At 46.6% G+C, this 22,037-nt stretch overlaps 1 protein-coding gene across 4 annotated transcripts in view; it reads left to right on the top strand.

Annotated features, from left to right (window-relative positions):
* MAMLD1 (mastermind like domain containing 1) overlaps window positions 1–22,037 on the top strand; it is a 124,868-nt gene that overhangs the window by 2,593 nt on the left and 100,238 nt on the right. The window lies entirely within an intron of this gene.

The following is a 22,037-nucleotide window of genomic DNA, read 5'->3' as shown; positions in this document are numbered from 1 at the left end:
AGCCGCCGCCGCCCGGGGCTCCTGGAGGCCGCGCCGCCTCTTCTCTTTCCCCCTTCTTTTCTTTAGCGATCCCCCTCCCGCTGCCCCCGCCGCAGCCAACAAGCCGCTTTATAAAAAGCCCCTTTGTTTCCCAGGAGGCTGGCGAGAGAGAAGGGGACGGGGACGCAGGGGCGGGGGCGGCGGCCTCCGGGTGGCTCCAAGCCTCTGGGGACTGAGGGCGAGTGGGAGCGGTGGGGGAAGGGCTGGCTTCCAGGGACCCCCGCAGAAGCCGGGACTCGCGCTGCCCGGCGCCCGGGAGGACACCCTGGGTCCGGCGACCGGACAGCGGGGCGGTGGGCCGACGCTGAGGCCCAAGTCAGCGCGCTCCGGGGCGGGCGGGCGCGGCGGGCCCTGCGCTCACCGGGCGCGGGCATAGGGGGCGCCCTCGCCTCGGTTTCGCTTTGCGCGGGCGCCCCCGCCGCCCGGCTCCAGGGCTGCCGGGCCCGCCAGGGGCTGCGACGACGGCGACTTAGAGGTTCTTGCCACCCGATGGCTGGCCACGCGCCCTGCTCCTGCCTGTGTCCCTGCCTGCCCACCCCTGGCCCAGTCTCTCCGATGGCCCTCTTTGTTAGAGGCGGGGGGGATGCGTGGGGAACGGTCGGGGCTGCGGCCCCCCGGTGCAGACCACGGGGACCAGGGTGCCCGCCCGAGCGCGCGCCGTCGGCCCCCTCTTCCCGGACCCTGCGTCTGGCATCGAGGGTGTCCAGGGAGAACGGGCAGCCGAAATGAGCTGGACGGAGGACTTAGCGGGGCCCCTGACCCTGACACCTGCCTCCCCTGCCCCCGGAAACTTGGCCGGACGGAGGCCTACCATGAGGAATGGTGAAAAGTAACCCTTTAGCCACCCTCTCGGCGTTCCTGCCTGCCTTGTCTCCAAAGTGGCCAGCTTCTCCCCTCGTGAAGTTTGTTGGGAAAAGGAATTCTGACAATAAAAAAAAAAAAAAGGACAAATAAGGAGAAGTGGGTGGGCCCCAAACTCAGGCTGGTGGGTCACCGAGCTAAGTCAGATTCCTCCTGATTTCTCACCGCCCATTTAATCTGATGACGACGTAGTATTTGTGCCTTTTCCTTCTTTCCTTTCTCCTCCCATCTCTGGAGGTTGTAAGTGGTGGTCGGACATTTGCTCTCTGGTCCTTGGGCTAGAAGGTTAACAACCCCCCTCCCCCAACACACACTCCCAACTGCATCTAAAACCACAAGAAAGTAATCAAAGGGTAAACCACGGGTTCCACCTTCTCCTCCCCCCTTTGTGCTTCCCTTCTGGAGCAAGATCATTGGAAAATAAAGCTGCTGATGTGCGAGATGGAACATATGGTGCCTCCATAAGAGAGAAGCTGAAATGGCCTTGAACCTGCCGGACAGACCAGCTGTTTGCTGCCAGCCAGAGCAGCTAATCAGCTTCTTCCCTTTAAAGTAACAGCCCTCTTTCCTCTTGATGACCAGTTTGCATATTAACTAGGATATTCTCAAGAGGGGGTAAATGTTGGGCTCCTATATTGCTTTGTGCTTTGGTGCCTCCCCAGTGCCTCTCCACTGCTCTCTGGGCTGCCTAGGGTATGTGGATGTCTTCTCAGCTGATGGAAGAATGTGCGTCCAAGTGGAACTTGGGAAGGAGGAGGCAGGAAAAGGGAAAGACAGAGATGGGGCTGTGAGATTTCCAGATGCCTGAAGCAAGCTCTTGGTTTTGGAAAAATTAGCAGTCCTTCCCTCGCCCCCCCCCTTTAAAGAATATCGCAAAGAGCAGCCGCTCTTCCTTACAAGATCTTAAAAATCATCCTCTTCCGCTGTGACCATTTTCAGTTTTCCTTCAGTACAATGAGTTTAAGGGGGGTGGGGTGGGGGTGGGGGAACCAATTTGGCGTTGGAAGAAGGAAAGCTTCAGGAGATACAAGGAAATTCCATGTTAGGAAATCGTTAGCAAAGGGTGACTTCGGCTGTTTTCCTGCCACTGACGCTGACAGTGACACACATGTGTGGGCTGAAACAGGAACGTCACTGAATTTTTAAACTCAACCAGGAAATAGCCTGTTGCTGGGGGAGGGGGCTACACAGTCACTGCATCTTATGGTGGGAGATTTATTGCTGCCGGTGCTTTTCACTAAGTAAAGAGATTTTTCAAGCTTGGCCGCTTGCTATCATTTTTTCCCTTTTAAGTTGATCACCTAGAGCTTTTAAAATGCACCTGTCACTAGCTTGTCCCTTGGAAACGCGATTACTGTTTGGGTTATGAAATGGGCAGAAACTGAGCTTAGACAAGAGGTCCTTCTGACAAGTGTTGCTACTCACCTTTTTAAAACGGACTTCCTTTTCCTTTTTTTTTTTTTTAAGATTCTGGTTTTTTGTTGTTGTTGTTGTTCCTGCGATGGTGCAGTGGAGAGATCGTTAGCCTAACAGGGAAACCTGTGTTCTAGAAAACCCTTCCCCCTAGTTAGCCAAGTGATCTTGGGCAAGTCCCCTCCCTTGCCACCCCAACCCCCCTTCCCCAGCCAGTTGACCTTTGAGTCTGAGCCCCTTCCAGGTCTAAAATCCTGTGATTTGTGAACTAACTAGTCCTTTTCTGGGAACGTGAAACACCAAATTCAACCTTATCAGAGAAAGCAGCTAGATAATAGAAAGAAATGGGGCTGGGATTCTGAGGGGCAGGGAGAAGAGGGAGGAGTCAAAACAATGGCAGAAGGCCAATCAAAACAATATAAAAGTGGGAAGTTTTCCATTTCTTTGGGTCTTTTGCCAGGGTGAACATTGACCCAAGGATTAGGGACTGGAAGCTCTGAAGCTGCCCAGAGGGTTCTTGTCCAGAACCCCTAATCTGGCCATCTCAGGGCCCACTGATGGCAAGCTTCCTAATCATTGGGTTGGTTTACAGAGAACAGGATCTAAACTCTTGGAAATTAGGCTGGCATATTTCCAAAAGACTTGTCTAATACAGAGCAGATCGGCTGCTTTGCAGTTATTTAGCAAAGGTTTCAAGGACAAAAAGGCCTTCCATCCACACGGACGTGCATCCCAAGGCTACGGGTTCTGAACTCACTGTTGAATCTTGTCTTTTAGTCCAGTTGGGTGGTTTTATTGTTTGTTTGTTTTTAACCACATTTCCAAATTTGAGATTCTGCTACTGTCCTGCTTGATGTTAATATTGATTTTTTTTTTTTCGAATTGGTGGGGGATGTGAACATTATGAAGAAGGACCTTTTATCCTCTGAGCTCTTGGGCAATTATCTTGCTGCCATAAATGTTGATACAGATATAATGGACGTAACTAAAAATTCTCCTTATCCAAGCAGAAAGGCTGAGTGTTTGTTGGAGCAGATAGAATGCTGAGAGTGTGAATAGAACTACCCAGATGTCGCTGGGGAGGCAGATAAATGATGGAGGAACAGGAGCCAGTTACAATAAACCAATTCCCATCATACACCTCTCCCAACGCCACTGAGGGGTAACCTAGGCAGCACCAGTCAACTGTAGGGCAGGAAGGAAGCAGCTCAAAGCCCCAGTGGATCAGCTCTGGTTTTTTTAGACATGAAGTCCTTATACATCTTTAGGACTGTGAGGAGAGAAACTTCAGAAATTTGAATGAACCTGAGGGGGGTCAATTGCAACGTGCATTCTTTGTTGTCCTTGGTGTTCTCATTTAGTCTGTAAACAAACATGAGCTGGCAGGGGCTATTAGGCAGGGCTTCTCCATGGAGGTGAGACACGGAGCTGTGATACAGAACGGAGCTGTGATACAGAATGTTTTCAGACAATCACCCATGCATGGTCCTGCTCCCAAATTACTGGCTGGGGCTGCTGAAGCCCAGGGAGCATTTTCGGAAGCAGGAGGGGAAGCAAAAGGTTTGGGTTTCCCTGCGTGCCTTGCTTTTTTCTCCCCACTCACAGAGCCTCCTCGGTTTCCTTCATGCCTCAATCCCCCTCTTAAAATCTGACCTCTTCGTAATTTCCAAAGCAATTAGCTGTGTCACTGAGCTCCGGAACCGAGCTTCCCAGACTCTGAGCCCTTTCTAGAGCCAACGCTTCCAGAGACAGGGCTGAAGAGGTTATGGATGCAGGAGGAAAAGCCCTTTGCGAAGTTCCTCTGTATAACTTTCCTCACCCAGAGGGGCTTCCCAGGCCTCCTGGGACCCCAGATTTTGGGTCCACCCCTCACTCCCGCGCCCTCTGCCCCACAGTCACCCCTGGAGGAGCCCACCCATCACCACCCAGTTCTGTCCTGGCTGCCCTCTGGTCCTGGAGCAGTCAAACCCCTTCTGCACAGCTCCTCCTGAGCCTCATGGCCCCCCATTTCTTCCAAGGGCCCCCATCCCCGGGTACCCTGGCTGCTTGCTCCTTCCTCCCTGTAAGTCATCAATTATGGGGACTGGGAAATGCTGTCTTCTTAGGGCAGGAATTGTTCCAGGAGGCCCAGAGAAAGATGGGCCAACCACGGATTCCACTGTGCTAGAATGGGGCCTGGCCAGTGGCCACTGTGTCCCCCTCTTCCCTCCACTTATGGGAGTACCTGGACACCAAGCCACGGGGACTCATTTCTGCTGATTCTAGAAGAGGCCACTGAGTGGCATCAGGGATGGAAGAATCTGGTGGCCCTGACTTGTGCCTTCCATCTTTGGAGAGGGAAGTATGGGCCTTTGGGGACTAAAGGTGGGACAAACATCACTTTCCGTAACCCCAAGTCCTCGCCGTCCCCCCAAAAGTGAAAAAAAAAACAGTTGTTGTTGAGCCAACTTTTATTCCCACCTATGGCCACCCCCTGTGTGTCAGATTAGAACTGTGCTCCATCGGGTTTTCAATGGCTGATTTTTCAGAAGTAGATCACCAGGCCTTTCTTCCAAGGCATCACTGGGTGCCAACTTTTCAGTGACCAGCTGAGCCATTTAACCATTTGTACCAGTCAGGGAGGCATTTTTGTCCTGCCCATTTATATTGTGTCCAGCTTTTGTGCCCGAGTCCCCAGCCCCAGAAGAAGGCACCATCCCTTCTTTTTTAGGGGCAGGGTGGTGCAGAGGGGAAGGGAGAGGACAGGACTCAGCTCTGCCTTCCTTTCTGTGGCCCTGTTAGCCAGTTGCCCATAGTTCCTGTGCATGCATAGTTGGCATAGGCCTCTGGTGCACCAACTCACCTGTAAACTCCAACACTGAAAGACGGAGACGTTTCGAGCTGGAAGAGCAAGGCCCTATCATTTTCCAGCAGAGGAACAGGAGGCCCAGAGAGGGGGGCCGACTTTCCTCAGGGGACACCGTGGGGTAGGGACAGAGCCCAAAGTAGAGCAGCCCTGGTCTCTCCTCCCTAGTCCAGTCCTCCCCTGAGACAGCCTTCTTCCTTTTTGAGGAAGGGCGAATGCCAAGAAAAAGCCTTCTTTGGGGTGTAATATCAAATGACCTTTATCAACATGGGCTGTGCTTCACATTGTTAGGACAGCTGAAGGGTGGACTAGCTTCAGAACCCAAGTCTGGTGGAGCTGAAGAGCGGAGGTTGGAAGCGGAGGCTCGCTGCTGGAGAGCGGGCCACCAGACCTCAGAGGGCTTGACTGGGTGGGCCCCGCTGGCAGCTGCGGGGGCCCTTTGGGTTTTGTTTTTTTATGAGATCCTGGTGTTACTTTCTGCCTCTGGAAGTCCCAGCGCTTACCAGGGAATCTGAAGTGGGACAGTAGTTTCAGTGCAGTTGCCAGCGTCACATGCTTCGCGTGTCTGATTCAGAAAGACTGGCATGCGTTATGCTGGGTTTGGGAAAGAGGGCACAGTGTTTGGAAGCTGCTTGTCTGTCAAGGATTAATTTAACCTCTAATTACTGCATTTCCTTCACAGTTTGCTGCACGAACATGTTGTAACAAAAGCTCAAAGAAGTCTGCCATTTTATTTAGCCGCCACTCTAAAATTAATTTAGGGAATAGGGAGTCAGAGCTGACACATTTGGTGTTAAAATCATTGTGCTGGCATTTGAATTCAAGGGAACAATCCAGTTGTTTTCTAGTGATGGGTAAAGAGCAGGATCCTTTTGGCCGCAGCCACAGCCCTCACGATGAGCCCTGAAAATATCGGGAGGCATCATAATGCTCATCCCCCTGGGGCGGCCAGTGCTCCCAGGAAGCCCTGGGAGCTGCCAGACACCTGGCCTGGGTGTTAACTCTAGACCGTGACTGGTGTCCTCCCCTGCCCGCTGCGCCCCAGGCTGACCCTTCACTCACAGCCTCCTTCTCCAGATCAAATGGGAGCCTTTCCAGAGCCTGCCCCTGGGGCAGAACCTGCTCTGAGCCCACTGCAATGACATCCCAAGATTAATCCCGTACAGATTCTCCAGGCAGGCTTCTCTCCTTCCTCCTGGCTACCTTACCACCCCCTTAAGAGTAGCAGCCCTTAGCAGCCCCGAAAATCTCTTTCATCCTCACCAGCCTTGGGTCTGGGGGCCAGAGGCCAGTGCCCTCTGGGGCTGGTTGGGAAGTCTGGCATCTCAGCCCTGGCCAGGGTTTCAGCAGCACTGTTGGTTTCCTCTTCCGAAGCACAAGGGAGCAGATTCATGGGGGGAAAGTGAACAGCAGGTTAGCTGTGGGTCTTCATCTCCTTGCCCCGGGCTTTCCCGTTCTCACACTCACCCCATCTCAGGGAGAGAGGCCTGGCCATTCTGTGTTGTCTCCCAAGATAACACCTTGCTTTTTAGAGCACACCTCACCCCTGAGAACTAACCCAGCGCCGTTGAGTCGATTCCAACTCATAGCGACCCTAGAGGACAGAGCAGAGCTGCCCCATAGGGTTTCCAAGGACAGCCTGGCAGATTTGAACTGCCGACCTAAGGCTGGCATTTTCTCTGGGAGCCTCACAGCATCCCTTTTGGCAGGTGATACACAGATAGTAAGGGCATGATGTGAAGCCCTAGTGCTCCGTGTGGCTGGGGCCATGCTCTCTGGCCTTTATAGATCCCGAGCACGCCAAATTTGGGTTCAGTTCACCCACTTTCTCCTTTCTGGGCCCTGGCCCCGCACCCTCCCGTTACCATGACCTTCCTTCTTACCTGGGAGGGTGCCACCCTCAGCCCTCTGTGCCTCACTGTGAAGAATCTTGAGCCTCTAACTTGAATTATGGAGTGAAAGGTTGGCCGTGCCTTGGAGATAATCCACTCTTTAGGGCACAAGTAGGGAGGTGCTCAGGGCTTAGGGAAGCCTTCCTGGGCCCCCCAAGTGGCACCAGGCCTGGCATAAAGCTGCTTCTGTTCCTGATCTGGAGACTAGCTGGTACCACCCGACTTCAAGGCTCTTCTGAGCTTGCCCCAGGAAAGCCTACCTTAGCACGTCTCTTTAATCCCAAATCAGAGCAGGCGTGATGCCTGACACTTTAGAGTGGGGACTCTTGCCATTGTTGGGTCCCAGACCCCTATGAGAAGCTGTTGGAAGTGCTGGGCCTTCTCCTCAGACCCCCACGCAAGTATATACAATGTTGTGTCCCATTCTAGGGGTCGTAGGCCCTCCCTGAAACCCATTCATGGTTCCCTGGGAGGTCTGACAATTGAGGACACTGAGATGCAGGCAGGTTCACAGATTGCCCTAAAATTCCACATCTGGTCAGTGTCTCACACGGAAGACGAAGTGTGCAGCATTGCAGGAGACTCAAGAGATGGCGTTAGTACGATGACCTGCAAGCATCAGGCTTGGGCATGCTTTTGGGCAATGTTCATTTTGCCTGAGAAATTCACAAAAGGAAATCACGCCTCTTTTGACGTGGAAAGTCCTTTTGTCCCTTCCTTTGACAGTGATGGTATAAATTTCATTCAGACGAGCTGGCATGAAAGAGTCTCTACCCTGAGAGGGACCTCAAAGGGCATGCACTGTGTCCAGGGAGGGGTCCTAATTGCCCCTCCCTCACAGGCTCTGGAGTCGGGTGGGAGTGATCTGGCCCAGTGTCCTGGAGAACCTTCCACCTTGGCCCATTATGAGAAGGAAGCAAATGGGAGCTGAGAAGATAAATGGTTTGGCTTGGTTTGCCACATTCTAACACTGTCACACCTGGTGTCCAAAGGTACAAGCAGATCCTTGAGTCACCTATAACCACTGAAAGAGCATGGCCAGTGTCAAAACTAGGTAGTTGACCTGTCGCATGACCTGACCAGGGCCCTGGCCTGAGGAAGAGGACATCATGTGTTCTTTGGAGATGAGCCAGCAGGCACTTGGCGGCGGAGGGGGGGGGGGTGGGGGGAAGGGGGCTTCTGTCCACTAAGGAGGAGGCTGCTGGGGGTAGTCCAAACAGCCCTCCTCCACGGCCCATGTCTACTCTTGAAAATGTGGGAAGACTTCTCATTCATCTAGTCCATTCCTTCATGGTACATATGGGGAAACCGAGGCCCAGAGAGGGGCAGGTACTTGATTAAGGCCCCATGACAAGTCAGGGCTATGCAGAGACAGGGACGAGCATGAAGACATGTCCTCAGCCCCTGTTGGGCTTGTGCTCCCTCCAGGCTCACTGTCTGGCTCCTTACATAGTGTCTTTTCACTTCTCCTAAAAACCAAACCTGCCATCAGATTAACCTGGCCCATAGGGACGCTCGATCCTCAGAAACAGCTCTAGAGAGTGCATAGCAGGGTTGGAAAAGCCCTTTGACCCCTTTGAGGAAGAGCCTGGCCTTGCGAGCAGGTTGCTCTGCGGTTCCAGTGTCAAGGCGGTTACTCATTTGTGGAGCGTTTGTTCCCCTCCTTCTGCCCACCTGGATGTTAGGAACCTTTTGGAAGGGAATGTGTTGCTTGGAACTTGGGCTTTCCCTCTCCTTTTGAAAATGGGGAGTGTTGTTTTACTTTGAACTGGCTCACAAACAGATCGAGGTGTTTCTCCCCTTTCTTCCTTTAGTTAATTAAACCTGTCAGATTAGCCAGAGTGGTGAGCTGGAGATCGTGTTGGCAATGACTATTTGGTATACCAGGCCATTAGACTGAGTGGCTGGGCCTTATACACACCACCACACCCAGCGCCGTCGAGTCGATTCCGACTCATAGCGACCCTATAGGACAGAGTAGAACTGCGCATTAGAGTCTCCAAGGAGCTCCTGGCGGATTTGAACTGCTAAACCTTTGGTTAGCAGCTGGGCCTTAGCGTCATTATTACCTGGAGAGGGGGGAATCCCTTGAAAGAAGATGCCATCCAGCCATTTTAGGCCTTGCTACGTGATCAGATGCAGTGAGAGCGGTTTGTAAGTTCGGAAGATTGGCACTGGCAGTTGCCCTTTGGAAAGTTCACTGTTCGGAACCAGCTTTCTGAGTCTTGGAGGAGTCCTTGGCGGTTATGGTGGAAGAATATCTGCCTGGGGGCCCATGAGGGCCAGCTCTGACACTAGCTAGCTGTGGGACCTTGGACAAGTCCCTTTCCCTCGCTGGGTCTCAGTTTCCCCATCTGTACCGTGACGAATGGACTAGAGGAATCCTAAGGGTGCCTCCAGCTTTGATTATCATGATCACCCATTATTATCTGAGGAGCAAGTTAAACTCTAAGTTACTTAAAATAATTGAAAAGGATAGTCATTTGTTCTTTTTGAGATTTTTTTTGAGTTCTTACCAGAGACTCAAAAATGTGGGGGTTTTATTTTTGTTTAGGCACATGGGAGCTGCAACTGTTATATAAATGAAAACAGTTCTAGAAGTTTGGTAAAGACAGAGTTGATATATATTTATGTGGGACCAAAGAATGAGGAAATCAGAAGTTCCCCTAGAGGCCCCTGTGCCCAAGCTCCTCATTTTTACACATGCGGATGCTGGGGCTGGAGAAAAGACACACCAGCCCAACATCACCGCCCCCATGAGTGGCTAGAAGCAGAGCTAACCCAGGACCCAGGAGTCCCAGCTCCCAGACTACCCCTGCTTGTTCCTCCCATACTCCACAGACCCTTACAGGAAAAGTACCCAGACCGCAAACATAGCTCGAGCCTGCGGGCAGCAGAACAGAGGGCTGCGAGACTGTGATTTCTAGCTACCAAATAGTAGCTCAACAGAATGGAACTTTCGTCCCCCATCCCTGCCCCCAACCATCCAAGAGTTCTCAGCTAAAAGGTAATATTTAGTTTTGTTGGTCTCGTTAGGTTGCTGTTAGGTGCTGTCGAGTCAGTTTCAACCCACAGCACTGCCATGTACAATATGAAGAAACACTGCCCGATTCTGTGCTGTCCTCACAACCGTTGCTATGCTTGAGCCCATTGTTGTAGCCACTGTGTCAATCCATCTCATCGAGGGTCTTCATCTTTTCTGCTGACCCTCTACTTTACCAAGCATGATGTCCTCAAGGGACTGATCGCTCCTGATAACAGGTCCAAAGTACACAGGACGAAGTGTCGCCATCCTTGCCTCTAAGGAGCATTCTGGCTGGTACTTCTTCCAAGACAGATTTGTTCGTTCTTCTGGCAGTCCATGGTATATTCAATATTCTTCACCAACACCACAATTCAAAGGTGTCAACTCTTCTTCGGTCTTCCCTATTCATTGTCCACCTTTCACATGCATGTGATGTGATTGAAAATACCATGGCTTGGGTCAGGTGCACCTTAGTCTTAGTCCTCAAGGTGACATCTTTGCTCTTCAACACTTTAAAGAGGTCCTTTGATCTTCATTAGTAAGTGCTTCAAGTCCTCTTCACTTTCAGCAAGCAAGGTCGTGTCTGTCATCTGCATAACGCAGGTTGTTAATGAGTCTTCCTTCAATCCTGATGCCCCGTTCTTCTTCATATAGTCCAGCTTCTCAGATTTATCTGCTCAGCATACAGATTGAGTAGGTATGGTGAAAGGATACAACCCTGACACACATCTTTCCTGACTTTAAACCACGCGGTATCCCCTTGTTCTGTCCCAACAACTGCCTCTTTATGCAGTTCCCTCATGAGCACAATGAAGTGTTCTGGAATTCCCAATCTTTCACAGTGTTCTCCATAATTTGTTATCATCCACATAGTCCAATACTTTTGCATAATCAATAAAACACAGGTAAACATCCTTCTGATATTCTCTGCTTTCAGCCAGGATCCACCTGACATCAGCAATGACGTTGCATGTCCTCTTCCGAATCTGGCTTGAATTTCCGGCAGTTCCCTGTCGATGTACGGCTGAAGTGGCTTTTGAATGATCTTCAGCAAAATTAATGATATTTTTCAATAATTTCCACATTCTGTTGAATCACCATTCTTTGGAATGGGCACAAATATGGATCTCCTTCAACTGGTTGGCCAGGTAGCTGTCTTCCAAATTTCTTGGCATAGATGAGTGAGCACTTCCAGTGCTGCATCCGTTTGCTGAAAAAATCTCAATTGGTATTATGTCAGTTCCTGGAGCCTTGTTTTTTGCCAGTGTCTTCGGTGCACCTTGGACTTCTTCCTTAAGTACAATAGGTTCTTGATCATATGCTACCTCCTAAAATGGTTGAACGTCAACCAGTTCTTTTTGGTACAGTGACTGTGTATTCCTTCCATCCTCTTTTGATGCTTCCTGCGTCATTCAATATTTTGCCTACAGAATTCCTCAGTGTTGCAACTTGAGACTTGAATTTTTTCTTCAGTTCTTTCAGCTTGAGATAGGCTGAGTATATACTTCCCTTTTGGTTTTTTAACTTCAGGTCTTTGCACATTTCATTATAATACTTTACTTTGTCTTCTCGAGCCGCCCTTTGAAATCTTCTGTTCAGCTCTTTTACTCCATCATTTCTTCCTTTTGCTTTACCTACTCGACATTCAAGAGCAAGTCTCAGAGACTCTTCTGACACCGATTTATGTCTTCTCTTTCTTTCCTGTCTTTTTAATGACCTCTTGCTTTCTTCATGTAAGATGTCCTTGATGTCATTCCACAACTTGTCTGGTCTTCAGTCATTAGTGTTCAACGCGTCAAATCTATTCTTGAGATGGTCTCTAAATTCAGGTGGGATATACTCAAGGTCGTACTTTGGCTCTCATCGCCTTGTTTTAATTTTCTTCATTTGGTCTTGTATCAATGCCTAATTGAAAACAAAACAGATTTTTTAAATAGTGGGTAGGGGTGGTCCTTGGGGAACTATTATTTGAAATTATTTTATTTTAAACAGATGGGCTGTTTTAGGTTTGACTCTGTATTTGCTAATTTTCCTCATGAAAAAACATCCAAGCCAGCCAACGCTTAGTTGTGTAATGAGTAACAGTTTGTCTTGTCTAAACCAAAACCAAACCCGTTGCCGTCGAGTTGATTCCGACTCATACCAACCCTGTTAGACAGAGTAGAACTGCCCCATAGGGTTTCCAAGGAGCGCCTGGTGGAATCTGAACTGCCAACCTTTTTGTTAGCAGCTGTAGCTCTTAACCACTATGCCACCAGGGTTTCCTTGTCTTGTCTAGAAGAAGCTTTTTGTTTCTCGACTGCTTACACCTGCAGTACTCAGCAGTTTTTTGTTTTTGTTTTTGTTTTAAATTAAATCACATAAAAGTGTTGGCCGCCTATTGCTCAACGGGTGCTTATGAAAATGTGCCTGGCTCATTCCCACACAGCCACCAGCTCTGAGAATTTTGGTTCCAGCCCAGCCACCCTCTTCGGTGGTCTGGGACAGGACCAGTGTGGGGGCGCAGAGTTTGGGAGACTCTTTTCTGGGAGGAGGAAGCCTGGGTGCCAGGTCTAGCTCTGTTGCTGCCTTCTGTGTGACCTTGGGTGAGTCCTTCCCCCTCTCTGGACCTCATGGTCCCCATGACTACAATTAAGGGGCTTCCTAGAGGAACCTCTAAGGCATCTGGGATTTTTCACTTATTATGTTGAATTGTTATATTTGTTGGATGTGAATGGGACAATAGGGTATATGATCTTTAAATTCTTTCTAGGGGAAAAATTCTGAAAATAAGGTAGATATCTGGGCCAAGGAAAATGGAATGGGCTAGCACTTTTAAGGAAAAGTGTTTCTCTGCCCACGTGGTTCCTGATGGCTGTCAACCTTTTAGAAAAATGTATCCATCCCCTCCTCCTTATATTAAGAACTTTGGCCTTGACAAAGCTTTGGCAAGAAGAAAGCTGGGAAAGGAGGGTAGCACCCAAAAACCTTCAGTAGACTGTTAACCTTCTCAGGGGGTGGGGCTGGAATTGGACTGCCCCTGCTCTCCATTTGGGCTGTGGGAAAGGAAGAGTCCATGCGAAACTGGAGCCAGAAGTAATCCCAAACTGGCACTTGGGTGCTGGCCAATGCAGGAACTAGTGAAAAATCATTCTGAAAAATTGATTTGACAAAGTTTACTGAGCATCTACTCTGTTCCAGGCACTGTTCCAAGTGTCAGGAATACAAGAGTGAACAAAACAGAGAAAAAGCCCTTGCGGAAGGTAGTCTAATGGAAGAGACTGATGGTAGATATGGTTACTTACTAAAACATATACTGTGCTAAGGTGTAAGTGCCTTGAAGCAGAAGAAATCAAGGGAGGGAGTTGGGGTGTGCTGGGGAAAGGTGCCAGCAAGAGCCTCACCGAGGTGAGATTTGAGCAAAAGCCATTTGTCAACTAGGCCAGCACTGTCCAATAGAAGTAGAAAGTGTACCACATACGTAATTTGAAATGTTCTAATTTCCACGTTAAAGAAGCAAAAAAGAAGCAGATGAAATTAATTTGAATAATAGATCTTATATAACACAGTATATCCAAAATATTATTTCACCATGTAGTCAACATAAAAAATTATGGAGATGTTGTACGTCGTGTTTTTATCAGGCTAAGCGCTCGCATTCCAGTGTGTATTTTGCAGTGACAGCACATCTCAGTTCACACTTGCTACATTTCAAGCGCTCAGTAGCCCGTAGGGGTCAGGGCTACTGAGTTGGACAGCGCAGAACTGGGCTCTTTAAGTCCACTATTCTCATTTTAGCAGAAGCCTGATAAATTGTACTTTTGTAGGGTGCTTTCTTTGTTGAGTCAGCTGAAATTGTTAAAAATAATTAATATGGCTAATCATCATTAATTTGCTCAAGTTCTTTCACCTCAGGTATTTAGTACCCCTTTATATCTTAACTCTTGTGCATCTGCCTGTCCTTCATTCCTTCCTTTCTTCCATTCATCCATCCATCCTCCAAATGAATGGCTCCTATATGGGTCCATTCTCTAAAGTGGCTGTACCTGAAAGGAGCCCCCCCTTCTCATTTTTTCTGCCCTGTGGGCTGGGTTCTGAGAATGGGCCTGGAGGAACTCGGCGGATCAGCTGGTATCTGCCACACTGAGCAGGGCTTTGTAGAGCACTGGCAATGGATCCCTTGTTGGAAGGAAGGCTTCAGATTCCACTTGAAGTTTATCAAAATGATGGTTATCATTCCCTAAATGCCTTTGTGTGCCTGGAAACCCCTGTCATGGTGCCTCTTAGACGCTCACCCATCAACTATGAGCATTTTCTAAGGGTTGGCTCTCAGGCCTCTACTCTTTGCTCACTATACCTTCTCCCTGGGGAGCTAATTGGTCACTTCCATGGTATTTTCAGTCATCTCATACGCATGCAAAAGCTGGACAATGAATAAGGAAGACCAAAGAAGAATTGATGCAGTTGAATTATAGTGTTGTGGAAGAATATCGAATATACCATGGACTGCCAGAAAAACGAAAAAATCTGTCTTGAAACAAGTACAAGGATGGCGAAACTATGTCTCACATACTTCGGACATGTTGCCAGGAGGGACCAGTCCCTGGAGAAGGACATCATGCTTGGTAAAGTAGAGGGCCAATGAAAAAGAGGAGGACCCTCAAGGAGGTGGCTTGACATAGTGGCCGAAACAATGGGCTCCAGCATAGCAAATCTTGTGAGGAAGGCGCAGGACCCAGCGGTGTTTCCTTGTGTTATACATAGGGTCACATGAGTCAGAACCAACTCAACGGCACCTAACAACGACAACAAGTGACATGGATTCAAACTAACAGAAAGTTGCAAGAATAATACAAATAAATTTCTGAGTACTTTTCATTCACTTCTCCAAATGTTAACATTTTACCACATTTTCTTTATGCTTCATCCCTCACCTTCCCTATACACACACACACACACACACATTATTTCTTTGTCTGAATTGTGCAAGAGTAGGTTTCAGATATGATACTCCTTTACCCCTAAATACTTCAATGTATATTTGCTAAAAGCAAAGACATTCTCTTACATAAGCCCAAGATGTTGATCAAAATCAGGAAGTTGGCATGGGTACAACGCTATTACCTAATCTAAAGACCTTATTCAGATTTCGTCAATTGTCTCAATAATATCCTTTACAGCAGTAGAAAATCCAGGGTCATGCAGTGCATTGGGTTGTTTTCTCTTTTTGGTCTCCTTTAATCTGGAAGAATTTCTCGGACTGTCTTCGCGTTTTGTGACATTGATATTTTTGAAAAGTTGTTGTTAGGTGCTATTGAGTCAATTCTGACTCACAGAGACCCTATGTACAACACTGCTTGGTCCTGCACCATCCTCACAATCGTCGCTCTGTTTGAGCCCATTGTTTTGCAGAGTACGGGGCAGTTATTTTGCAGAATGTGCCTCATTTTGGGTTTATCTAGTGTGTCCTCGTGATTAGGTGATGTACTTGTGGCAGGAACTCCGCAGCAGTGATGTTGTGTTCTCCTGGGTGCATTGTATCAGGAGGCACAGGATGGCGGTATGTCTCATTTCTGGTGATGTTAACTTTGAGCACTTGGTTAAGGGGGTGTTGGCCAGGTTTCGTCACTGTAAAGTTATTATTTTTGCCTTTGTAATTAGTAAGTATCTTATGGGAATATATTTAGAAGCTATGTTACTATCCTGTTACTCCTCAAATTTTCACCCACTCATCCATTGCTGATCCTTGCCTGAAGCAAGTATTATTTTGATGGCTGCTAAATAATGAACTTCTAATTCCATCATCCCTTCTATATTTATTATTTGTCATTGTGTGGTAAGAAAGAGCATTTCCTTATCCCTCATTTATTTATTTATGTATTAATTTATGTCTTGGGAACTTGTGGACTCTTATTCGATGAGTTATAATCCTTTACTATCATTATTTATTTTGGTGCTCGAATTATCTCAGATTTGGCCAGTGTCTTTTTGACATGGCCCTAATCATTTCTGGCACAACGAGATGCCCTAGGCTCATCTTCTGTTTTCCCACCTTGAGGCTAAAACCAGCTTTTGTTTCAAGGAGCCTGAGTTTCTTTTAGTGGTGAATGGTATTTAGAAACAAAGACTGGACATTAGGTATATTCATTTCTACAAGAGTGTCATTGCTACCAGGCCCTCTCAATCCACCAAACCAAAAACACCAAATCCGTTGCCGTGGAGTTGCTTCCGACTCATAGCGACCCTATGTTAATTAATTGACTTCCATCTATATCTTTTTTTTAATCTATGTATCTAAGGAACCCCTGTGGCAAAATTGGTTAAGTGCTTGGCTGCTAACTGAAAGGTCACTTGTTCGACCTACTAGCAGCTCCGAGACAGAAGAGACCCAGAGATCTGCTCCCGTTAAGATTACAGCCTAGAAAACCCCACGGGGCAGTTCTCTTTTGCCCTGTAGGGCCTCTGTCAGTTCGAATCGACTTGACTCCACAGCACACAACGACGTGTGTCTATGTGTCTGTGAATCAGTCTGCAGTGCTGGTGGCTCAGTGGTTAAGCACTCAGCTGCTACCTGAAAGGTCGGTGGTTTAAACCCGCCAGCTGCTCCCCAAGAGAAAGATGTGGCAGGCAGTCTGCTTCCGTAAAGATTTACAGCCTTAGAAACTCTGTGGAGGCAGTTCTACTCTGTCCTATAGGATCTCTCCGAGTCAGAATCGACTCAACAGCAATGTTTTTTTTTGTTGTTAATGGATGTATGTATCAGTCTATCTACCTACCTACCTACCTACCACCATGAGTTCATACTGATACTTCCACATTCCAGTCCCAAACCGCAAAGTTCATTCTGTTTTTCCCCTTTCCATGTTTGTAACTCCCTTTTATGACAGTAGGAAATCTGATTGCCATTATCCATAACATATTTACTCATTTGCTCAATTCTAGAAAACACAGGAAATCGTTTCAGAATTGCTAACCCATGATGCTATGAAAAAAAACCTTTTAACAAAAAGACAAGATTTGTTTAGAATTCTTTTTCCCTTTAGCCGAAGGGTATATAGTCTGAATACTGTGTTTAAAAATTACCTGGGTTAGTTTTCCATCTTCTGCCTCGAAGTACAGTCATTTGATTGTGGCTCAGTTCTTTTGTTTCTGTTAATATTCCTTTTGCGATTTTTGTTTCCCCATCTTCGTTCATTTTAACTATTTCCTTTTATTGAAGATGTGAAATAAGACATAGCTCCCAAAGTTAGAACGATACGGAAATGAGTCCTCAGAAAATGGCACCACCCATTACTTCTGTGCCTGCCTTCCACTCCCTAGAAGTGACCAGCCTCGTTAGTTTCTGTGTCTCTTTATGCATGCAAGCTGATATCTGGGCCTTTTCCTGTATCCCTTTCTTTCCTACATGAACGTCCTACGTGAAGGGTAGCATACCATAGATAACTCGTTTTCACTTTGCTTTTCCACTTAACCGTGCGTCCTGGCAGTCACTCCTTATCAGTTCATAGACACCTTCCTCATGCTTTTTGGCAGCTGCATAACACTATGTTGTGTGGGTGTACTATAGATTATTCACCGCCTATCTTAGGTATGGGCATTTAGGTTGTTTCCAATGTTTTGCAATTACAAACAATGATACAATGTACAACTTGGTGATGAGTATTTTCATATCCTTGGAGGTGCATCTTCCTAGAAGCAAGATTGGTGCATCAAAAAGGAAACAAAGATGTAGTTTTGTTAAGTATTGCCAAATTCCCCTCCAGAAGGGTTGTACCGATTTGCACTGCCATCCGCAATGTAGGAGAGTGTCTGTTTCCCCAAAGCCTCGTCAGCAAAGTGTTTGCTATACTTTTTAATTTTTGCACATCTGATAGGTGAGAAATGGTGTCTCGGTATAGTTTTAATTAGCATTTTTGTAACTATGAGTGACGTGGAACATATTTTCATGTACTTAAGAGCTTTTTTATGTATGGGTGTGTGTATGTCAGAGAGGGAGAGAGGCTATCTGTTCGTGTCTTTTTCCCCTTTTCTATCAGGCTTTAGTCCTTTTCCCCTCAATATTATATGTATTTGGGATTTAGTATTTTATCTGTGATATAAAATTACTTTAAACATATAAAAGGAAAAAAAGTTTTTTTCCTTTTATATGTTGAAAGTAATTTCTCCCAGTTTGTTAGTTGTTTTTAACGTTGCTTTTGGTTTTTTTTTTTATGGTTCTGGTATTTTTTGCCACATAAGAGCTCTTTTTTTGTAGTCAAACATCACTGTTTTCCTTTATTGTGTCTGGATTTTGAGTCATAGTTAGAGAGCCTTTTCCCACACCCAGGTTAAAAAGGAATTCATCCAATTTTTTCCCCATTCTTGTATGTTGCCAAGTCTCTTCCAACTTATAGCGACCCTATATGACAGAGTAGAACTGCCCCATAGGGCTTCCTAGGCTGTCAAATGTGCACCTGACCCAAGTCATGATATTTTCGATCACTCGTATGCATGCGAGAGCTGGACAACGAGTAAGGAAGACGGAAGAACTGACATCTTTGAGTTATGGTGTTGGAGAAGAATATTAAATGTACCATGGACTGTCAAAAGAACGAACAAATCTGTCTTGGAAGAAGTCCAACCAGAATGCTCCTTAGAGGCACGGATGGTGAGACGACGTCTCACACAATTTGGACATGTCGTCAGGAGGGATCAGTCCGTGGAGGACATCATGCTTGGTAAACTAGAGTGTTAGTGAGAAAGAGGAAGCCCCTCAGTGAGATGGATTGACACAGCGGCTGCAACAATGGCCTTGAGCACAGCGATGATTGTGAGGAGGGCGCAGGGCAGGGCAGTGCTTCCTTCCGTTGTACATCATCAGTCAGCTTGCTGTGAGTCGGAACCGACCCGACGGCCCCTAACTACAGCCATAATCTTCGTGGGAGCAGATCCCCAGTCTTTTCTCTTGTGGAGTACCTGGTGGGTTCAAATCCCAGATCTTTCGGTTAGCAACCAATCACTTAGCTGTTGTACCACTAGGGCTCCTTACGGGGCAGTTCTACTCTGTCACATGGGGTCACTATGAGTCAGAACTGACTTTGACGGCACCTAACGACAACCCAGTTATCACAACACCATTTTTAGGAAGTCCGTCTTTGTCCAAAGGGTTTGAAACGCCGCTTGTACCGTACTACCAGTGGCTGTAGACTCGACTCTGGCTCGTAGCGCCATGTGTGTCAGAGTAGAACTGTGCTCCACAGGGCTTTCAATGGCTCATTTTTCAGGTCTCCAGGCCTTTCTTCCAAGGCACCTCCAATTTCAGAACATTTTTGTCACCCTCAAAAGAAACCACATATCCATTAGCAGTGATTCCTCATCCCCCCACTTCCCCGAGCCCCTGACACCATTAACCTGCTTTCTGTTTCTATGGATTTGCCTATTCCGGACATTTCTTATAAATGGAATCACACAATATGTGACCTTTGTGACTGGCTGCTTTCCCTTAGCATAACGTTTTTAAGGTTCACGCCATGTTGTAGCATGTATCAGGACTTAATCTCTTTTTCTGGCTAAATAACATTCCTTTGTATAGGTATATGGCATTGGCTTTATCCACTCATCAGTTACTGCTCATTTGGGTTGTGTTTGGCCATTGTGAATAGTGCTGCTATGAATGTCCATGTACAGACTTTTGTATGCATGTCTGTTTTCGTTTCTCTTGGGCATATATACCTAGGAGTGGAATAATTGGGTCATATGGTAATTCTGTTTAACCTTTTGATGAACTGCTAAACTGTTTTCCAAAGTGGTTGCACCATTTATGATGATCAGCATCTTTTCATGTGCTTATTGGCCATTTGTATATCTCCTCTGGAGAAATCCCTATTCAAATTCTTTGCCCATTCTCCATTGGGTTGTCTTTTTATTCTTGAGTTGGAAGAGTTCTTCATATATTCTGGACACCAGATCCTTATCAGATATATGAATTGCAAATATTTTCTCCCATTCTGTGCATTGTTTTTCCACTTTCTTGATGGTATAATTTGCAGCACAAAAGTTTTAATTTTGATGAAGTCTACTTTATCTAGTTTTTCTTTTATCATTTGTGCTTTCGGTGTCATATCTAAGAACCATTTCCTAATTTAAAGTCACAAAGATGTACTCATATGTTCCCTCTTAGAGTTTTATAGTTTTAGTTTTTGTATGTATGTCTATTGTTCACTCTGCATTAATTTTGGTGTATTTTGAGAAGTCCAACACCATTCTTTTGCATGTGGAGATCCAGTTGCTCCAGCACCATTTGCTGAAAAAACTAGTGTTTCTCCACTGAATTATCTTGACACGCTTGCTTGTCAAAAATCAATTGGCCATAAATGTAAGGTTTATTTCTTGACTCTGATTCTATTCCATTGATCTAAACATCTATCCTTATGCCATTATGGTAATGTGTTTTTAATTTCAGTTTCCAAATGTTCCTTGTTAGTATATAAAAATGCAGTTGATTTCTGTGTGTTGGTCTTGTATTCTTCAACCTTGCTAAACTCACTTAGCAATTTCAGGAGTTTCTTTTTGTTAATTCCTTGAGATTTTCCACAGAGACAATCATGTCATCTGCAAAGCGGGATAGATATATTTCTTCCTTTCTGATCTTTATTGCATTTTCTTGTCTTATTAGGCTAGCTAAACCAAACCAAAAACCAAACTCATTGCTATCGAGTCAATTCCAACTCACAGCGACCCGACAGGACAGACTAGAACTGCCTCACAGAGTTTCCAAAGACTGCCTGGTGGATTTGAACTGCCGCCCTTTTTTTTTTTTTTTAATAATTTTTATTGTGTTTTAAGTGAAAGTTTACAAACCAAGTCAGTGTCCCACACAAAAACCCATATACACCTTGCTACACACTCCCATTTACTCTCCCCCTAATGAGCCAACCCACTCTCTCCCTCTGCTCTCTCTTTTCGTGTCCATTTCGCCAGCTTCTAACCCCCTCCACCCTCTCATCCCCCCTCCAGGCAGGAGATGCCAACATAGTCTCAAGTGTCCACCTGATCCAAGAAGCTCACTCCTCACCAGCATCCCTCTCCAACCCATTGTCCAGTCCAATCCATGTCTGAAGAGTTGGCTTCGGGAACGGTTCCCGTCCTGGGCCAACAGAAGGTCTGGGGGCCATGACCACCAGGTTGAACTGCCGACCTTTGGGTTAGCAGCTGTAGCACTTCAAAATTGCAACTCGAGGCTTGAATTTTTTCTTCAGTTCTTTCAGCTTGAAGAACACTGAGCGTGTTCTTCCCTTTTGGTTTTCTAACTCCAGGTCTTTGCACATTTCAAAATACTTTACCTTGTCTTCTCGAGCTGCCCTTTGAAATCTCCTGTTCAGCTCTTTCACTTCATCAATTCTTCCTTTTGCTTTAGCTGCTCGATGTTCAAGAGCAAGTTTCAGAGTCTCTCCTGACATCCGTTTTGGTCTTTTCTGTCTTCTTAAGGACCTTTTGCTTTCTTCACATATGCAGTCCTTGATGTCATCCCACAACTCATCTTGTCTTTGGTCATTAGTATTCAGTGCTTCAAATCTATTCTTGATATGTTCTCTGAATTCAGGTGGGATATACTCAAGATTGTATTTTGGCTCTCATGGGCTTGCTCTAATTTTCTTCACCTTCAACTTGTACTTGCATTTGAGCAATTGATGATCTGTTCCACAGTCGGCCCCTGACCTTGATCTGACTGATGATATTGAGCTTCTCCAGCATCTCTTTCTACAGATGTAGTCTATTTGGTTCCTGTGTATTCTGTCTGGCCAGGTCCACGTATATAGTTGCTGTTTATGTCGTTGAAAAAAAGGTTTTTGCAATGAAGAAGTCATTAGTCTTGCAAAATTCTATCATGCAATCTCCATCATCATTTCTACCACTAAGGCCATATTTTCCAACTACTGATCCTTCTTCTTTATTTCTAATTCTTGCATTACAATCGCAAGCAATGTATCTTGATAGCATGTTT

The sequence above is a fragment of the Elephas maximus genome, chromosome X (genome assembly GCF_024166365.1).
Source record: "Elephas maximus indicus isolate mEleMax1 chromosome X, mEleMax1 primary haplotype, whole genome shotgun sequence".
In the NCBI taxonomy this organism is placed as follows: Eukaryota; Metazoa; Chordata; class Mammalia; order Proboscidea; family Elephantidae; genus Elephas; species Elephas maximus.
This window is presented reverse-complemented; position numbering and strand designations above follow the sequence as displayed.